This window comes from Orbicella faveolata, unplaced genomic scaffold (genome assembly GCF_042242905.1).
Source record: "Orbicella faveolata isolate gen_17 unplaced genomic scaffold, um_ofav_v1 contig_36, whole genome shotgun sequence".
Taxonomy (NCBI): Eukaryota; Metazoa; Cnidaria; class Anthozoa; order Scleractinia; family Merulinidae; genus Orbicella; species Orbicella faveolata.
In genome coordinates this window covers 14,076,451-14,095,107 of record NW_028301565.1, presented here as the reverse complement: position 1 = coordinate 14,095,107, position 18,657 = coordinate 14,076,451, and the positions used below count along the sequence as shown (strand labels likewise).

The 18,657-nt window shown below is 38.6% G+C and overlaps 3 long non-coding RNA genes across 3 annotated transcripts; all 3 read left to right on the top strand.

Annotated features, from left to right (window-relative positions):
- LOC149102354 (uncharacterized) lies at nt 1-1,256 on the top strand. The gene is made up of 2 exons (XR_016202599.1): nt 1-358; nt 702-1,256. It is a non-coding gene; the product is annotated as an uncharacterized LOC149102354 (long non-coding RNA).
- A 1,927-nt stretch (nt 1,257-3,183) lies between these two features.
- Nucleotides 3,184-5,395, top strand: LOC149102353 (uncharacterized). Its single transcript, XR_016202300.1, has 2 exons — nt 3,184-3,388; nt 4,915-5,395. It is a non-coding gene; the product is annotated as an uncharacterized LOC149102353 (long non-coding RNA).
- Nucleotides 5,396-9,238: 3,843 nt separating this feature from the next.
- On the top strand, nt 9,239-11,515 carry LOC149102352 (uncharacterized). Its single transcript, XR_016202519.1, has 2 exons — nt 9,239-9,513; nt 11,003-11,515. It is a non-coding gene; the product is annotated as an uncharacterized LOC149102352 (long non-coding RNA).
- Nucleotides 11,516-18,657: the final 7,142 nt, after the last annotated feature.

Sequence of the window (18,657 nt, the reverse complement as noted above, 5' to 3'; positions counted from 1 at the left end):
GCATATAATGGTTAAAACGTGCATGCCTGAAAACTGAACTTGTTGATTACATCAATTGTTCATTAACTCACCAGTGTTGTTTCATGCGATCGTCTCACAGTTTCTTGGTCATTAGCTGTCTCTATCAGCATCTTTGTGTTTCATCTGTAACTTCCCGGGTAGTCCATCTAGGTAGTCTGTATCAGTTTATCAGACGAAGACAACAGTCAATGCACCCGTACTCGGGTCGGCGAAAAGAATGTAGAATTCAGGAATTAGAAAAAATTTATATTCTGGGAGAGCATCTTTCCGTTTCACAGTTTCAAAGCTAAGTACAGTCATGCAATACTGATTTTGAATCCTTGGTCAGTAATCATGGGTAAGTTGTTTTTAAAAATTTAATCGTAGTTTAGCACATGTGCCCTGTTGTTCCTTTATTTTTAATAGAGTTTAAATTGTCGATTTATTTTCTTTCTTGACCAGTAGTGATCGCATGAATCGGCGGTGATTGCGTGCATGCGTCCAGTTGTCTGTAGATAAGTCACAGGTCACAGAATGTTTATTTCTTGACGCACAATATCCACAAGCACAAAATCTGTCATCGATATGTACGTTGATAATATGAATTGACATATCTCTGTCATTCTCAAACGTAGTGCCTTGTTAAAATTGCATTCTTTAGATTGTGTATATTCATTAAATTATCTCTTCAACCTCTTTAGAACCTATCGTGTGCGTAGAAGACCTCTTAGCGGAGGAACCTGGTATGGACGTGCCGCTATCTCTATGAAAAGCCGTTCAAGAAATTGCCCAGGATCTGTGGAGACCGAGGTACAAGGCTTAGTAAAAGATAAGAACAATTTTATGAACCCTTGACATCTATGGACAAGATACTATGGATCATGCATATGTGAACTGACTTTGTAAGACATTTGGATATAACTCAAGTTACTTTGTTGACTTTGTTTGTTCAACGCTTTTTAGTTTGGTTTTCAAGGCTTGTGAATAAGGACGACATCCGCAACTCAGGTGGTAAAATGCCAAAATTGATCCAAAATATTTTCTTTTAAATATTAGGTTTTTATGACAAACTTTTAAAAAGGAACAAAAAAAAAAAAAACAAGTTATTTTGAATGGGCATAAATCGTTAAAGCATTGCATGAGAAAGAGAAACTGATCAAGAATCTAAATATTGATAGTGATTTTTCTTTCATATAAAGACAGGATGATCTGTACTGTGTTAACTGTTTGTCAATAAAGTGATCATCCAGTCAGAATGGGGTTTATTACCTGTGTGATTAATGTTTAACTGGTAACGGCTTGATTCGAACTCGATATTCGGGCAGATACTATGATCTGTTTGATAAATAGCTTCTTCCAGGTGTTCGGTTATTTGAGACGCCGCGCGCGAAAAAAAAAAAAAAAAGCGCGGCGCGCGACCTTCCTTTCGCCACGCTTTTTTAAAATTTTTTTTATTTTTTTCCCGCGCTGTTTTTCGCGCTGCGCCCCAAGAGGCTATTTGATAAATATTTAGACAATGAAATAGCATGTTTAGTTTCAATGTCAACTAACAGTCTGTCACATTCTGAAATATTCTGTCGTGCCTACATTTCTGTCATGTCTACAAATTCCTGTTACCTATTCAAGTTTCACTAATCAAAGCTTTTCTATTTAGGCCTAAGCCAAAGGTAAAATACTAATCATTGAATTACCTTTCTCGTAAACTTGGAATAAAAGCTATTTTTACCAAGGACTCAAAAGGACGTCAGCCCCTGTATGCAATTTTAGTCACAGACGCCTTGTTTTTTAATACAAACTAAAACCTCCCAGTTAGTAAATAATGTTCGCAAGTCAACTTTCTGATTTAATTAAGACACCCTTGGCTTCGCTATTATAGACATTATAGGTCAAAATTGAAAAATCATCCGTCAAAAAGATGCAAGATGATTTTCAGACTGATGAAATAGTGTCGTCTTAAGCTACCGTAAGTGGCCCAGCGATTATGTGAAATTCCGGTAGGTAGTTAACCGGTTCCGTAGTTAACTATCAAAGGCATGGAGTAAATAATCTGCTAGGCAAACCGCGTACCGAACATCCGGCTTTCTCTTTTAGACAGGAGACAGCCCTGCGGGTGTACAAGATCAGAGACGATATTTTGTTTTTAGTCTACAAGGGTTTCATATGATTACAGTAAAAATTCGCGTGTAAGAACCTACATTTTCGAAGTCTGGCAAAATTGGGGTAGTTATGGCAATTCAGGCTAAGTAGGTTCTGTTAGGTTCTTGATTTCTCCGATGAAGGAGATATATGAGCTGAGTACCAGAAAAATAAATAAACTTGGGTTTCAAACCATTTTGGCCCTTGAATAAACAGTATTTATTCACAACTGTATTATGTATTTTTTAGCAATGTAAACTTGCAATCTCAAAGTCAGAATCCTAGGTTAAAATGTTTATCTTAACTTACCCACGTATATATAAAACTTGGCTCGCTTGGCTAAACAGGTTCTTATATTTTTGGAGATTAAAATGGCAAATTTCTGCCAGCAGGTTCTTAAAACCACTAGGTTATTACATGCGAGTTTTTACTGCACCACACAATGAGTCAGGATTTTGAAGTTATTTTCAGAGCATAGATTTGGCGTCAATTGGAAACCTTTTATAGAAAGGTTAGATGGCTATCACGGAAGCTTTAAGTTTAATTTCCATAAATATCTCACGTCGTAAACACCTGGCGAGCCCCCCTGCCGGGAAGAAACCACTTAAACAATTTGTCTTAAAGCAACCTGCATATAAGAAATTAATTTTATGTGAGGCTTTGATGTTTCGAATTTACAGAATACCTCGCTGTGGCTCGAACTGTCGACATTTCATGCTTTGCCTACTTCTCTTAGCTTCATAGGTTCATTTATTTGCCATGCAAAGGGAAGTAAGTGTTCGCGTGTTGTTTACACACGCCAGTGAATAATCTAAAGGATGGACTTTGAGAATGCCAGCAACGAAAGTTGTGTGAAAAAATAACATTCCCAAATCCTAATCCTACCTGGGAAAAGGACCCTCACGCCTGAAAACCAACTATGACCGATGTGGCCTCTTTAAAAATTGTAATTTACATGTTCTTTACCGGGACCGACGAGAGTTTGTACAGTGACTTAAAATCTTGATTTCACTCTACAAACAATCTTAGCATTGTGTATGGTCTGCTATGAGGGGAATTCGCATAGAACGTGATGGGTGGAATGCGCAGGCTTGTGTTAATGTGCTATCATTTTTCAGTAGCTGCCAACGAATGAAGATGTCATCCTTATTTTGTCTATGTTGTGGCCTGCTCGACGTTTGTGCAGTTCTTATACGAGCTGTTTCTCGTCGATTTCGTGATCTTTATTCAGCTTACCAGGAAAGGTTGTCAGGTAAGATAACAAAGCCTTGTTTCACAGACAGTACAAGGCAAAAGGTGTTCAACGATCCACCCTTGTCATTTTCTTGTCATTCAAGCATTGTGTTGCAAGCCCTCAAACCGAAAAAACGAAGTCGATTAATTTGATCGACCTCTCCTAGATTTATATTTTAGAGTAGAAAGCGACTGTGAACCACATGTTCCCGAAAAAGTAAACTGTGATGGTAATGATGGAAAGGAACCTACGAGAAAGTCGTGTATTCCACTATTTCCGTCTTCGTACATAGAAAATTTTCTCGGCGCCCAACGCGCTATTATCCGGACCCTATAAGCCACTGACCAAACAAGGAACTGTAGGTAGGTGGCAGCTAGCCTTTTGAGGTAAACTTTCCTTGCATTTCCTACATGCAGCCGGTTAGTTGTGTTCTTGGAGTTACTATTTTTTTTTTTTGAGGGTATGCTGCATATGGTTCCCGCGATAATTATGTGATTTCAATCCGCAATATACTGAATATTCAGACCCAACAGACCTAGATCCTCATTCAACCTTATTTTCAACAAGTTTAAAACCTGTGGGCATCACATGCTTGAAGAAGTATTTGATCGCGGATCCGTGAATATTGTGCGTGCCCGCCGGTACTAAAATGACTAAAATGAAGCCAGGTTTGATGCTCCTCTCAGCTCTTAACCTTCACGTTACGTTTAACGTCAGAAAAATGAATCAAAATTTATTCAGTCTACACACAGTAAGCCATGCAAGGCCAGGGCATATAATGTTTAAAACGTGCATGCCTGAAAAGTGAACTTGTTGATTACATCAACTGTTCATTAACCTGTACCTCACCAGTGTTATTTCATGTGATGGTCTCACTGTTTGTTGATCATTAGCATCTTTGTGTTTTATCTGTAACTTCCCGGGTAGTCCATCTAGGTAGTCTGTATTAGTTTATAAACTCAGACGAAGAAAACAGTCAATGCTCTCGTACTCGGGTCGGCGAAAAGAATGTAGAATTCAGGAATTAGAAATATTTTTATTCTAAGAGAGCAAAACGTTTCCGTGTTACAGTTTTAAAGTACAGCCATGCACGTTTTTTAACATCCTTGGTCACTGTGGGTAAGCTGTTTAAAATCGTTGTTTAGCACATGTACCTTGTTGTTCCTTTATTATTGATTGTCTTTCAAGACCAGTGGTGATAGCGTGAATCTGTGCTGATCGTATGTGCGCAGACCCGTGCATGGAATCGCGGGTATAATTTCCATGCTTGCAGTCGCCTATGGACTAAGAGGCGACATAAAGGTTACAAAAAACAAACCGGCCGTGCTTTCATGTTTTGACGTACAATATCCGAAACCACAAAATCTGTCATCTATATTTATGTTCATAATATGAAAGAACAAAACAGGGACTGAAGTAAACGAGGAGTTAATTGCTTGCAGTACAATTGCTCGCCGAGTAGGAGTTCAAAGAAAACAAAGCAAACAGGCCGTGCATTATTAAGTTTGTGTATATTCATTAAATTTTCTCTTCAACCTCTTCAGAACCTGTTATGTGCGAAGAAGACCTCTTAGCAGTAGAACCTAGTATGGACGTGCCGCTAGCTCTGTGACTGAAAGGCTGTTCAAGAAATTGCCCGAGATTAGTAGAGCTTCAATAGTAAAAGACAATCACGTAGAACATTGTTAGGAGCCTAGACATCTATGGACGTCTTGGCACAGGAACTTGGTACAGACATCACGCTAGCTCTGTGATAAGTTGTTCAAGAAATTGCCCAGGATCAGTAGAGACAACCCAATCGGTAGAGCTGAGCTTAACAAAAGGCAATCATGTAGAGCGTGGCATTTTTAGGAATCCAGAAATCTATGAATCATGTTAACTGACTTTGTATGATATAACTCAAATTACTTTGCTGACTTTGTTTCTTCCGCATCTCTTAGTTTTAGTTTTCACGGCTCATGAAAAAAGATGATGTTCCACTTCTGTACTAACTGTTAAAAAGAAATAAACCGCATTCTATCTCTAGATTTAGTTGCTCGTTGCTGAAAATCGCCGCCAGGAATACATCACTGCATTTGGCATGTTTGCAAAGTCATTGCCTCATTTCCCTTCTGTTTAAACATATTCTGAAATGTTTACACAACAGCAAATTAAGGCAAACATAGGCCTTTGCAGTTAAGTATATATTGCCTCAACCCCCTTCTGTTTGAACATACATTTGTTTACACAACTAAACATATAGGCCTTTGCAGTTAAGCATACAAGGGCGATTTCACAATGTTCATAGGATAAAACAACTGCGTCGGAAGGAAATTTTGCTTTTGTCAACATAACTTTACAATATAACAGGAAATCTTCGAAAGGATTGAAACGACGATGTTCAAGTTTGCAACGTAATAACAGATAATACACTGAGATCTCACCGCTCTAGACCCACAAAGGCGTGTTTTTCAGAGTAACTAGCTAATAAGGAAGAAAATTCTTCGTATTAACTAGATTCTACACTTTCGATCGAGAGTTCTATCGCGTGATACTTGACTCAACTCTCATTTTAGTTCAGTTTACCACACCATGAGTTCATGATCAGAAGCACGTATGCATAAGACAAAGAACGGTAAAGGCTCTGTAATTATACGACTTATCTATACGGGGTGTCGAATTCTTCGATAACCCGCAAAACTACGCTTGTTCGCCCGATGCTCTGTAGCACGGTCCTTGCACAGGAAAAGTGACGGAAACAACTTGGTTACCATTTCTTCAAAAGGAATACATAAGTATCAGAATCATGCCACAGATGTCAACAATTATTGTTAGATTAGAGAATAAGTATAAAGTCTGATGAATTAGAAAGATTTTAAGAGTAAAAGTAAGTCTGGAAGATTTGTGGCCTATGATTGCATGCGTAGAGGCCAATGATTAGCGGCGGCAGACAAAAAAGGCCAAAGGATCAAGGGCTGTGGCAGTGAATGCCGCCTTCTTTGACTAATTCGTGTTTTCCCGTTTGACACCTGGCTGGAAAGGTCCACCGAAATAACGGCAGCAAAGAGAGTCTTGCAGTAATCGACTGTCTTGTAGAAATAGTAGGTTTTCTGGTAAACTAGTTTGTCACTTCAGGATGCAGGCTCTCTCACCAATTTGGAGGTGATCTCCAGTTTGAAGCCATGTTCCTCGAGAGCTGTCTTATCTAACATGATCTGCATCTGATTGTCCGACACTTCAAAGTCGCGATCATAAATCCTCATAGCCTCTTCCAGGCGTTCAGTTAGTTGGGGCGCGGTGCGATAAATGGCGCACGAAAAAATAAAAAATGCGCCTTATATCCAAGGTTTCCCATGCATGTTGGCATCTGTGTACGTGAAAACAAAAATGAAAAATGGAATCTAACTACCCCAAAAATGATAGCCGTGCAATGTAAAAGAAGAATCTAATAGTGCCACGTAAAATCAAGGTCTTGGCTCAGTTCAATTCGTTCAATAAATTAACCCCTTGCACGTCCTTGCTAAGGCAAATAAATGCTACTACACTGATTAATTCTTAATGTGTGAGGCGCGACAAAGGATGATTCTGATGCCATTGTCTGCTGTATGTCAGGTACATGTTGTGTACTACAAAGAGCTCGAGCTCTAACTCTAACTAACTCGATCTCCTACTACTGTGGAGCTGGGATTTTCGTCCACTGATTAATATATTAACGGAATAGAGAGTATTTTCAATTTTTTAAACGATCATTTGCCTTCAAGTTTTTTTGTAACTGATACTAAATATTGTCTTTGAATTTGAGTTAGTATATTGTAGAATCTTTTACAGAAAATAAATCGAAGGAAACTTTCAATATTCTCTAAATGGCCATAATTGATCCAAAATATTCTTTCTCTACATATGGGGTTTTTATTGCAAACTTTTAAAAAGCAACCAAAAAATAAGTCACAGGGAATGGCCATAAATCGTTAAAGCACTGCAAAAGCGTACGGTATGTAAAACAGTAACAAGAACTTCAAAAAGAAACTGATCAAGAATCAAACCAATGACAGTTGATTTGTCTGTCACATAAAGACAGGATGATCTGTACTGTGATAACTGTATGTCAATAAAGTGATCATTCCGTCAGAGTGTGGTTTATTGCTTGTGTGATTAATGTTTTAACTGGTATTAAGTTAAGCCAAAGCCATATAATAAATGCAATTAATCCCCATCGAAAAAAATCGTTTCTAACCGAGACTCTATCCGTAAGGCCAGGGAAGCTTTTTTAATTCAAAGAGGCAGAACAATTGATCCTAATGGCCTGAACATCCGCGAAGAAACATATTAATTGTTTCCATTTGTTTTCTTTTATTTTGTTCTTTTATCATGTTATTTTATTTTACCGTATGCTTATCTTCCATTTACACTATCTATTACTTTTGGGTATTTCCGGTATTACGTAAATATCGGCTACATAAAAACACGCACCAATGTAAAATCTTCCATTGTACCTGAAGAAGGCTGGTTTGGCCAGCCGAAATATAGTACACCTTCAAAAAATCATTCTACGTTGTGTCGGTTTTTGCTTTTGTATTCTTCATTTTATATGTAAAGCCGATTAGATCACTATTGATCCAACGTATACCAGCAGGATCATCGTTCCGGTTGTTTGCTTAAACATTTTATACGCACTCTTAAATATTTTGTCATGTCTACCTGTTTGTCATGTCTACAACTTCCTGTTACCTATTCACGTTTCACTAATCAAAGCTTTTCTATTTGGGCCTAAGCCAAAGGTAAGATAATAATCATTGAATTAACTTTCTCGTAAAATTGGAAGAAAAGTTATTTTTACCAAGGACTCAAAAGGACGTCAGCCCCTGTATGCAATTTTAGTCACAGATGCCTTGTTATTTAAATAACAAGTTCAGAATGAAATGAAATGATCAGCCAAGCTTGAAAATAAACTCGCAGAATAAATCTGAACACGCTTACTTTAGTACATTTGGCATTAAACACTGAATGCTGCTCTTAGTTATATATCCGACCTTCCAATGTCAGTTTAGGGGGCAGACGTAAATTAGTTATTCCCAGTGTCAATACAACAAAGTATGGTCTTCACCCATTTCGTTATTATGCTAGCAAACTCATAACAGACCGAAATCCTCATTCATACTTAGTTTTAAAACCTGTACCCCTCATATGTAGGGAAGAGGTATTTGATCGCGTCTCAACGAGCAACCGGCGTTAACCTCAACTCTTCACGTTACGGGGCACGTTTGACGTCAGTTGAATAAATCGAAATCTATGAAATTTGCACACAGTGTACCATGCATGGGGCGGTTAGGACGTGCGTGAATGGAATTAAACGCTGAACCTGTTGCTTGCATCAATTGTACTGAGATTAACCCTCCAACGTTGTTTCATGTGATTGTCTATTTCTTGGCCCTAAGCAAATTTTGTTTTATCTGTAACTCCTAAGTATACGTAGTATATGTAGTCCATCTAGATAGTCTGTATTAGTTTATTACCCAGTCGAAGGCAATGGGGATATTCTATCCACTCAGGCCAGTGAATGTATACAAAGATTTTGGGAGAGCATCTTTCCGTTTTCACTCTGATTTCAAAGGACAGCCATGCAGTTTTTAAACTTTGCTCAGTAATCATGGGTATTAAGCTGTTAAAAATCGCTGTTTAGCACGTTTCCTGTTGTTCCGTTATTTTTAGCAGAGTTTAAATTATTGATTGTCTTTCGAGACCAGTAGTGATCGCGTGAATCTGTGCTGATCGCGTGCAGACTCGTGAAAGGAATCGCGTGTAGCAGTCGTCTATAGACTAAGAGGTGACATTACAGGTTACAGAAAAAAAACCGGTCGTGGGATGTTTTCACGCACTAAAATTGTAATGTGAAACACATAAGTAATTGCACATCGTTTTATTTCGCAAACCGGGGGTCAAATGACAGCATAGGGTGCGATGCGCATGCCCGACGCACATTGCAGCGCCTCTATCATGTTGCATTTTATTCTGTTTGCAATCATTTTTCAGTAGCTTCCAACGAATGAAGATGTCGTGTTTACTTTTTTTGTGTTGTGGCCTGCTTGAAGTTTGTGCAGTTCTTATACGAGCTGTTTTTCATCGATTTCGTGATGTTTCTTCAACCCACCAGGAAAGGTTGTCAGGTAAGACAACAGAGTCTAGTTTCACAGACGTTATAAGGCAAGCGAAGCTTTGATGCGTAAAGTTGCATACTTGAGAGATGCACACTCATTCTGCCACGGGTACTAAGGTCTTTAAACCAACAACACGAAAACGATCAGTCTGGTCGATCTTTTCAAGCTTGATATCTTTGTAGGAGACAGTAAAGAGCGACTGTAAATATTCTAAATTAAAAGAGAAATTAAAGTGCATATGAACCACATGTTCCCGAAAAAGCAAACTAAATGATAATGATCGGAGACATCGAAAGAATTAACGGACACGACGAGAGATGCGTGTATTACCCTATTTCCGCCTTTGCACTCGGCGCCCATTGCGTTATTAGACCTTGTTAGAACAAAGAGCTTAGTCCGTCAAACCTCGCTGCACCTCGTGCGCGTAGCCAGTTGTCTTCCTGGATTTTTTGAGGATATGTTGCGACGTTTCCGTGATCATTATACGATTTCAAACCGTAATATACAGAATATTCCATGACCTATTTCATAACTAACAGGCCCAAATCCTCATTCGTACTTGGTTTTAAAACCTGTACCCATCACATGCCGTGAAGAGATATTTGATGGCGTCTCTTGATCAACGAGCTACGCTTACTTCAACTCTCTCGTTACGTTTGACTTCAGATGAATATATCAAATGTTCTAAAATCTACATACCGAAAGCCATGCGTGGGACATATTGGTTAAGGCGTGCATGTATGAAAACGCCGAACCTGTCGATTGCATCAGTTGTAGATTAACTCACCAGTGTTATTTCATGTAATTGTCTGTTTCTTTGCTATTAGCATCTTTGTGTCGTTTATCTGTAACTCCTGGATAGTCCATCTAGATAGTCTGTATAACTTGAGTTTATGAACCCAGACGAAGACAAACGGGATGATGGTCTATGCACTCAGACCAACGAAAAGAATGCAGAATTAGATTACAAGATGCATAAATATTTTTATTCTGCAGGAGAGCATCTTTCCGTTTTACACTCAGTCTAAAGGACAGTCCAACATTTTTTTAAACCCTTGCTTAGTGATCATGGCAATTAACGTGTTAACCTTAGCTTAGCACATGTGCCTTGTTGTTCCTGTTTTTTTTAAGGTTTGAATTTACTTATTGTCTTTCGAGACCAGTAGTGATCGCCTGAATCTGTGCTGATCTCGTGCAGTCGCCCATAGACATAACAGGCGACATTACAGGTAACAGAAACAAAACTGGCCGTGCTTTCATGTTTTGACGCGCAATATCCCAAGAACAAAATCTCTCATCTTTAATATTTATGTTCATACTGTAATATAAAATAAAAAAACAGGGAAAATAAACGGAAGTTAATTGCTTGCAGTATAATTGTTCGCCGAGAAGGAAATTAAAGATAACAAAACAAACGGGTTATCAAACCAAGTACCTTGTTTAAAGTGCATCATTTAGATTGGGTATATAAATTTACTTTTCTCTTCAACCTTTTCAGAAGCTGTTGTGTACGAAGAGGACCTCTTAGCAGAGGAACCTGCTATGGATTTGCCGCTAGCTCTGTGACTGAGCTGTTCAAGAAATTGCCCAGGATCAGTAGAAACTGAGTTATAGAGAAAAGCTTCAATAGTAAAAGACAATTATGTAGAACATTTTTAGGAAACTTGAACATCTATGAACGTCTTGGCACAGGAATCTGATACACTGACGACACTAGCTCTGCAGTCAGTTGTTCAAGAAATTGCCCAGGATCAGTAGAGACAACATAGAGCTGAAATTAGTCAAAGGCAATCATGGAGATCATTTTTAGGAATCCGGAAATCTATGGATCATGTAAACTGACTTTGTACGATATAATTCAAATTACTCTGCTGGCTTTGTTTCTTCCACATCTCTTAGTATTGCTTTTCAAGGCAATTGAAAAAACGACTACGTCCGCAACTCAAGTGATAAAAAGTTGTTCTATTTCTGCTCTAACTGTTAAAAAGAAATAAACCGCATTCTGTGGTTACATTTAGTTACTCGTTGCTGAAAATCGCCGCCAGGAATACATCACTGCATTTGGCATGTTTGCAAAGTCATTGCCTCATTTCCCTTCTGTTTAAACATATTCTGAAATGTTTACACAACAGCAAATTAAGGCAAACATAGGCCTTTGCAGTTAAGTATATATTGCCTCAACCCCCTTCTGTTTGAACATACATTTGTTTACACAACTAAACATATAGGCCTTTGCAGTTAAGCATACAAGGGCGATTTCACAATGTTCATAGGAGAAAACAACTGCGTCGGAAGGAAATTTTGCTCTTATTAACATACTTTACAATATAACAGGAAATCTTCGAAAGGATTGAAACGACGATGTTCAAATTTGCAACGTAATAATAGATAATACACTGAGATCTCACCGCTCTAGACCCACAAAGGCGTGTTTTTCAGAGTAACTAGCTAATAAGGAAGAAAATTCTTCGTGTCAACTAGATTTTACACTTTCGATCGAGAGTTCTATCGGGTGATACTTGACTCAACTCTCATTTTAGTTCAGTTTACCACACCATGAGTTCATGATCAGAAGCACGTATGTATAAGACAAAGAACGGTAAAGGCTCTGTAACTATACGACTTGTCGGGGTGTCGAATTCCTCAATAACCCGCAAAACTACGCTTGTTCGCCCGATGCTCTGTAGCACGGTCCTTGCACAGGAAAAGTGACGGAAACAACTTGGTTACCATTTCTTCAAAAGGAATACATAAGTATCAGAATCATGCCACAGATGTCAACAATTATTGTTAGATTAGAGAATAAGTATAAATTCTGATGAATAAGAAAGATTTTAGGAGTAAAGATAAGTCTGGAAGATTTGTGGCCTGAGTGTAAACACGCCTATGATTGCATGCGTAGACGCCAATGATTAGCGGCGGCAGACAAAAAAGGCCAAAGGATCAAGGGCTGTGGCGGTGAATGCCGCCTTCTTGGATTAATTCGTGTTTTCCCGTTTGACACCTGGCTGGAAAGGTCCACTGAAATAACGACAGCGAAGAGAGTCTTGCAGTAATCGACTGCCTCGTAGAAATAGTAGGTTTTCTGGTAAACTAGTTTGTCCCTTCAGGATCCAGGCTCTCTCACCAATTTAGAGGTGATCTCCAGTTTGAAGTCATGTTCCTCGAGAGCTGTCTTATCTAACATGATCTGCATCTGATTGTCCGACACTTCAAAGTCGCGATCATAAATCCTCATAGCCTCTTCCAGGCGTTCAGTTAGTTGGGGCGCGGTGCGATAAATGGCGCGCGAAAAAAAATAAAAAATGCGCCTTATATCCAAGGTTTCCCCATGCATGTTGGCATCTGTGTACGTGAAAACAAAAATGAAAAATGGAATCTAACTACCCCAAAAATGATAACCGTGTGATGTAAAAGAAGAATCTAATAGTGCCACGTAAAATCAAGGTCTTGGCTCAGTTCAATTCGTTCAATAAATTAACCCCTTGCACGTCCTTGTTAAGGCAAATAAATGCTACTACACTGTTTAATTCTTAATGTGTGAGGTGCGACAAAGGATGATTCTGATTCCATTGTCTGCTGTATGTCAGCTGCAGGTACATGTTGTGTACTACAAAGAGCTCGAGCTCTAACCATCTAACTACCTCGATCTCCTACTACTGTGGAGCTGGGATTTTCGTCCACTGATTAATATATTGACGGAATAGAGAGTATTTTCAATTTTTTAAACGATCATTTGCCTTCAAGTTTTTTTGTAACTGATGCTAAATATTGTCTTTGAATTTGAGTTAGTATATTGTAGAATCTTTTACAGAAAATAAATCGAAGGAAACTTTCAATATTCTCTAAATGGCCATAATTGATCCAAAATATTCTTGCTCTACATATAGGGGTTTTATTGCAAACTTTTAAAAAGCAACCAAACAATAAGTCACAGGGAATGGCCATAAATCGTTAAAGCACTGCAAAGGCGTACGGTATGTAAAACAGCTACAAGAACTTCAAAAAGAAACTGATCAAGAATCAAACCAATGACAGTTGATTTGTCAGTCACATTAAGACAGAATGATCTGTACTGTGATAACTGTATGTCAATAAAGTGATCATTCCGTCAGAGTGTGGTTTATTGCTTGTGTGATTAATGTTTTAGCTGGTAACGGCTTAATATTCAGGATTCCATGATCTATTTGGTAAATATTTGGACCATGAAATAGCAAATTAAGTTTCATTGTCAACTTTCAGACCGCAAACACCCTGACGCACTCTTAAATATTTTGTCGTGTCTCCCTGTTTGTCATGTCTACAACTTCCTGTTACCTATTCAAGTTTCACTAATCAAAGCTTTTCTATTTGAGCCTAAGCCAAAGGTAAGATAATAATCATTGAATTAACTTTCTCGTAAAATTGGAAGAAAAGTTATTTTTTTTCTAAGGACTCAAAAGGACGTCAGCCCCTGTATGGACTCTGTATGCAATTTTAGTCACAGATGCCAAGTTCAAAATGAAATGAAATGGTCAGCCAAGCTTGAAAATAAACTCGCAGAATAAACCTGAACACGCTTACTTTAGTACATTTGGCATTAAATAATGCTGCTCTTAGTTATATATCTGACCTTCCTATCAGTTTAGGGGGCAGACGTAAATTAGTTATTCCCAGTGTCAATACAACAAAGTATGGTCTTCACCCATTTCGTTATTATGCTAGCCGACTCATTGCCGGATAGTGTTCGCTTATCCACATCTCTCGCTGCTTTTAAAGCTGCACTGAAAACTTTAGATTTGGACAAGGAATGCCGTTCATTTTGTGATAAATACTAGTCTTTAATGTAGCCGGTTAAATTTCTCACGTATATATTGCACATTTTTACTTGTTTATCGGTTCTTATCCATTTCCTAAATCATTTGTTAACCAATCGTTTTGATGAATTTATCCATTATGACCTATTAAACGAGTGTGATTATAACAGATGACGAACTGATCAACTGTAGATTTGAATTGGCATTTTATTACTATTTAGTTTCGTACTACACAACTTGTGTGCTGCACTCATCAGATAAAATTGCCAAATACGAAATTACATGGTTACAGTGTAACGATGTAAATTGTGAGAAACTAGTTATAATTAAGTGAAGCTTCGTTGTTTCAAATTTACAGAGCATCTCGCTGTGGTTTGAACTGGTAATCTACTTCTCTTAGCTTCGTAGCTTTATTTTCTGTCATGCGAAACACAGCAAGTTTTTGCGTGTTTGCACAGACGAATCTAAAGAATGGACGTTACTGAATTAGCTGAGATCTAGAAGACCCTAGAATGCCAGTAATGAAAATAATGTGAAACTCTAAACATAAACAACATTTCCAAATTCTATTAAATCCGACCTGGATAGAAGAACCTCCTGAAAACAACTAGGGCTGATGTGTCCTCCTCTTTAAAAATTGTAAATACCATACTTTTTAACAAGGAACCAAAGAAAATATAGGGTGCTATGAATCTTAATTAGCAGGCAAATGACAGCATAGGATGCGATGCGCATGCCCGGCGTCCTCGCTCATGTTGCCTTTGGTTCTGTTTGCGACCACTTAGTTTCAATAGCTTCCAACGATTGAATATGTCTTGTTTGTTTTTACTATGTTGTGGCCTGCTTGGAGCTTGTGCAGTCCTTATACGAGCTGTTTTTCGTCGACTCTATGATCTTTCGTCAACCCACCAGGAAAGGTTGTCAGGTAAGACAACAAATTCTTGTTTTACAGACAGTATAAGGCAAGAAAAGCGTTGATGCATGAACCTACAAACGTGAGCAACGCATGCTGTTTCTGCAGCGTGTACAAACCGACAACACGAAATCGATCAGTCGGGTCGATCTTTTCAAGCTTGATAATTTAGTAGGCGAGAGTAAAAAACGAATGTAAAAATTCTAAAGTGCACATGAACTACATGTCCCCGAAAAAGCAAACTAAATGGTAATGATCGAAAGAACTGACGGGAGGAGAGGGTCATGTATTTTTTCGGCGCCCATTGCGTCATTAGACCTTGTTAACCACTGAAAAACAAAGAATTGTGATTGTATGTAGTTATATGCTAGTCTGTCAATTCGACTCGCGACACCCGCGTGTTGCCAGTTGCCTTCTTGGTCGGTTTTTTGAGGGTATGGTGCGAGGTATCCGTGATCATTAGACGATTTCAATCCGAAATGCAGTTTACTGAATATTCTATACCCTATTTCATACCTAACAGACCCAAATTCTCATTCATGCTTGGTTTTAAAACCTGTACCCATCACATGCAGAGATGTATTTGTTGATCGCGTCTCGACGAGCGACGTTAACCTCAACTCTTCACATTACGGGACACGGTTAAGTTCAGATGAATAAATCGAAATCTATCAAATCTACACACAGTGTACCATGCATGGCCGGGGGGAGTTAAGACGTGCGTGTATGGAAACGTTAAACCTGTTGATTGCATCAATTGTAGATTAATCCTCCAGTCTTGTTTCATGTGATTGTCTATTTCTTGGCCGTAAACAAATTTTGTTTTATCTGTAACTCCTAAGTATACGTAGTCCATCTAGGTAGTCTGTATTAGTTTATTAACCCAGTCGAAGACAACCAGGATATTCTATGCACTCAGGCCAGTGTAGGGAGAGCATCTTTCCGTTTTCACACTGATTTCAAAGGACAGCCATGCATTTTTTAAATCCTTGTTTAGTAATCAAAGGTATTAAGCTGTTAAAAATCGCAGTTTAGCACACGTGTCCTGTTCTTCCTTTATTTTTAGAAGAGTTTAAATTATTGGTTGTCTTTTGAGACCAGTAGTGATCGCGTGAATCTGTGCTGATCGCCTGCCGATCCGTGCAAGGAATCGCGTGTAGCAGTCGTCACGGTCTACAGACTAACACATTACAGGTTACAGAAACAAAACCGGTCGTGGGATGTTTTGACGCACAATATCCCGAAACACAAAATCTCTCATCTTTAATTAATATTTGTGTTCATAATGTGAAATAACAAAACAGGGAAGAGAAACGGGAAGTTAATTGCTTGCAATTTTATTGTTCGACGAGTAGGAAATTAAAGAAAAAGAAGCACACAGGTTATCAAACGAAGTGCCTTGTTAAAAGTGCATTATTTAGATTGAGTATATTTATTTACTTTTTTCTTCAACCTTTTCAGAAGCTGTTGTGTGCGAAGAGGACCGCTTGGCAGATGAACCTGCTATGGACGTTCCGCTAGCTCTGTGATATTCAAGAAATTGCCCGAGATCAGTAGAGACAAAGTTATAAAGATGTAGAGACGGTCATGCAAAGCATTCAGTAGGAAACTGGACATCTATGGACCTCTTGGCAAAAGAACTGTGATAAAATTCCCAGGATCAGTAGAAAAAACGTAGAGATACAGGGCTTAGTAAAAGGCCACCGTGCAGGGCAATTTTAGGAACCAGGAAAATCTATGAATTATGTGAACTGCCAGCCTTCGTTTCTTCCACATCTCTTAGTTTTGGTTTTCACGGCCCATGAATCAAGAAGGTCGACGTCAACAACTCAGTTGATAAAATACTGATCCACTTCCTCTCTAAAAAGAAATAAACCGCATGCTTTCGTTAATTTCAGTTGCTCGTTGCTGAAAATCACCGTTGCGAATACATCACTGCGGTTAGAATGTTTACAAAGTTATTGCCTCATTCTCCTTCTGTTCGAACATATATTTGTTTACACAACTAAACGGCAAACATAAGCTGTAAGAAAAGCATACAAGAGCGATTAAACAATGCTCATAGAATACAACAACTGCGGCGGAAGGAAATGTTGCTTTTATCAAACAAGAAATCAGTCTTCGAAAAGATTGAAACGATTATCAGTTCAAGTTTGCATCGTAATAACAGATAATACAGATCTCGCTCTAGATCTACCAGACATGTTCGTCAGAGTGAAGTATCATGACACAAATGTCAACAGTTATCGTTAGATTGGAGTATAATAAGTCTAGACGATTAGTGGCCTGCTTGTGTTCACGTGTATTATTATAGACGCCAAAGTAAATTTATGACTGATTTCCCGCAACCGCGGGATAATTTCATAACCGCAAACCGACCCAAACCGCCAGATAAATGTGAATGTACCGGGAAAATTGGCTTCAACCGCCAAGAAAAATTCGAAGAATTCATATTCCAACTCGAAGAATTCGTAAATCACTCGCCTGCGGCTCGTGATTTACGAATTCTTCTCGTGTTCTTCCAACATCCCAAGTGGTCTATCAGCCTATAAACCATAAAAACTTGTGGTCTATTGCTTAGTTAAGCATTTTAAAAAATGAAAAAAGTTGTACCATGTAGTCACTATCAGTCTATAACCATTCAAAGTAATTTCACTTAGTGTAGATCTACTAGTGTTCTATCATGAATGCTGTTCCCCGATTGGCTACGCTACTCACTATCTATTCTGTTGTAGATAGTGAGTAGCTTAGCAGCGTGCGCTGGAGGCCGCTTCTTTGCGTTTTCGAAGTGTCTTTGAAGATGATTGAGATTAAATTTCTGAACGACTACTAGATTTATAATAAAACAATTAGGTTATTCGCTCGCGATTTCTATGCGAGATATTTGCGCCCTCGTCAACTATCACGCGATAGAAATCTCGAGCTCATAATCTAATTGTTTAATAAAAGTACAAAGAAATGGGCATCACTTGCCTTCACGATACACAGAGCTGATAATTTATTATCTCACTTCCTTGGCAAAGTATCATTTCCAGCCTTAATCTGGATACTACATTCCCTGTAGCCCCGAAGTCGGCAATTTTTTCGCGAACAATTAACTTGAGAAGCTGGCAGCGCAATTTCTGGGTCAAAGTTGTTTTGATGAACGGTAACATCCGACACATGTTTGCAAGACTTTCAAAAGATCAACTCACGGCAGAGGAAAAACGACCGATTTCAATTCTCTTAGCAGTCTAGCTACTTGCCAAGTATTACGCCGATATGTGGCGACCAACTAGAGGTTTTGGATTTGAACAGCGCTTTTTTTCATAGCGGTTACTGTCACAACTGGCTGAATAGGGCTGAATAACCGTTCCTCGGCCTGGTGATTTGGGTCTGCGAAAAAGGAATTACTATCAAACTGGCCTGGAGGTGGAGTAATTCCTCCCCAAGATTTGCTGCGAG